At 39.9% G+C, this 2573-nt stretch overlaps 1 protein-coding gene across 1 annotated transcript in view; it reads right to left on the reverse strand.

Moving 5' to 3' along the window:
* The window catches only part of LRFN5 (leucine rich repeat and fibronectin type III domain containing 5), a 334780-nt gene that overhangs the window by 190066 nt on the left and 142141 nt on the right, over positions 1 to 2573 (reverse strand). The window lies entirely within an intron of this gene.

Below are 2573 nucleotides of genomic sequence, written 5' to 3' on the forward strand. Positions count from 1 at the left end.
GGCTGTAAGTATTCTCTTTTCCCATAGTAAGAATTAGATCATTATACAAGATGTGTAAAACAGTGATTTAAAACACGTTTAGTGGTTTTTAGTCTATCACCCTACTTAAGGTAAATGAAAGATTTAAGACTGAAGAAATCATTAGACTACGGTGTATTTTCTTCAGGAAGTTGTAGGACAGTTGTGGCATTTTTCCCCCTGCAAACACCTTCTTGTGCCAGAGAAGAGAAATCTGATGCTTTTCTCTCAAGTTGAAGAAGAATCGTCAGAGAAAACAGTCTTAGAAACTGACCTGATGTGCATTGACCAGAGATTGTTGAGATGGCTACAAGAGCAGTTTGAAAAGTCTCAAGATAAGAAATGATGGCTGCCTTGCTGGCTAGTGAGATATAAAGAGGGTTATATTTCCACTAACGGTGAGTCAGAAGTACTTATTTTTGGCTAATCAAATGTGAAATTATTGGAAGCAAGGGAGGTTCAATTGATTTTTTGCTGTCCTTATATGGAGAATAGCTGAGTGACTAGAGGCTGAAGCAGGCGTTCCAGGTGACCCTACAGAGAACATGATCACCTCGAGAACAAGGAGAGGAACTTGCATCTTTGAAGAGCTGACAAAGTGCCTTGCAAGAGGACTGCTTATAGAATTCAAAATCATTCTCAGAAAGACCCAAGCAGGGGTCACCAGTACTAGTTGTATCCTTTATTTCATTGGACTTAGCTTCATGGTGCTTCACAGAGACTGCAGTTTTGTTTTATTTTCAGTGCACGGAAGATGCATCACCCCTAAACCATTTTTTCCAACTGCACATACAGTACTCACTTTCTGTCTCCATGTCAGATTTTGGGAATTCCCACACTACTTCAAACTTTTTCCTTATGCTACTGCACACTTATTAGACGATTCCAAATCCACTGTCATCAAGATGATCACTGCTCAGGTGTTTGAGGTGCTGTCGAGTTGATTGCCATTCAAAATGACACCACGGACCAAGAAGAAAACACTGCCAGGTTCCATGCCCTCCTACTTAAATCCACTCCAACGTCCACTTCTATTGGATCAATTACAACTCATATCAACCATAGAGAACTGTTGCTTTGAGTTTTCCAACCTGTAACTTATGGAAGCAGAAAGCCTTATCTTTGTCCAGGCTGGTGGTTCAAATTGCTGACTTTGCAGTTATCAGGCCAGCACCTAACCCGCCGAGCCACCAAGGATCCTTTAATAGACTATATTACAGACAACAACACAGTTCACTGCTGTCAAGTCAATTCTGACTCACAGAGACCCTTTAGGACAGGGTTGAACACCTGTTCCTGGGGCTTCTGAGACTGTAACTCTGAACAAGGGTAGGTAGCCTCTTTCTCCAGCAGAGCAACTGTGGCTTTGAATTGCTGGCACTGGGTTTAGCAGCCTAATGCATAACTCACTAATGCCACCAGGGGAAAGGAGGAGAGGTGAGGAGAGCAGAGGAGTGGAGGGGAGGGAGGAGAGGTTAAAAATAACCTTTATATGCATTGAGAAAACAAAACTTCCATGGGACTCTATTTGCTTCATTATGATTGTCTGAAATTGGATCCACAATATCTTCAAGAAATTCCTATCAAGTTTTTCCTGTCTCCACTATTTATTAACTACTATCAGACTAAAACCCAGTAATAGACAATGAATAAAGAAGGAAAGGAAATGCAAGAAGTCTTGGAGCCTTTACATTAAATGCTTTGTCTTTGGTTTCTTAATGTGAAGAGAAGAAAAATACAATTTCCTTTAAATCAGATTTTCCCAAGTAGGTGTGATCCCCACCCCCATAGGAGATAATGAGATAATGCTTGGTACTGTCTAGATATTCATTTAGTTTTCCTAGCTGGTAGATGCTTCCGACACATAGCAGGTAGAGCCCTGGATGTTTCTATAAATCTTACACTGAACTGGGTAACCACAGATAAAACAAAGAATTATCTGCGCCAAATGTCAGTACTACTGGAGTTTAGGAAAACACAATTAGAATGTAAAATATGTAAAATGTTAACTCCATGATTTGGCAGATTAGACACCATGCTTATTAACAACCTATGATATGCAGATGAAACAACCTTGCTTTCTGAAAGTGAGGGAATTGAAGCACTCACTGATAAAGATCAAGGGCTGTAGCCTTCAGTATAGATTATAACTCAATGTAAAAAAAAATAAATCCTCACAATTGGATGAGTAGGTAGCATCATAGTAAGTGGAGAAAAGATTGAAGTTGTCAAACATTGGACACACAATCAAGGCTCCTGGAGGCAGCAGTCAGGGAACAAAGAATACATTGCTCTGGGCAAATCTGCTGCATAAGGTGTCTTTAAAGTGTTGAAAAGCAAGGATGTTACTTTGAGGACTAAAGTTCGCCTGACAAAAGGTATGGTATCAGTTACCTCATATGCATTTGACAGTTGGACATTGAATAAGGAAAACTGAAGATGAATCTATGCACCTGAATTGTGGTGTTGGTGAAGAATATTGCGAGTACTGTGGAATGCCAAGAGGAAAAACAGTCTGTTATGGTAGTTATATAATCTATTGTCAATTTGAAAGG

Source organism: Echinops telfairi, unplaced genomic scaffold (genome assembly GCF_000313985.2).
Source record: "Echinops telfairi isolate 266 unplaced genomic scaffold, ASM31398v2 ScPeMD7_18;HRSCAF=68, whole genome shotgun sequence".
Lineage (NCBI taxonomy): Eukaryota > Metazoa > Chordata > Mammalia > Afrosoricida > Tenrecidae > Echinops > Echinops telfairi.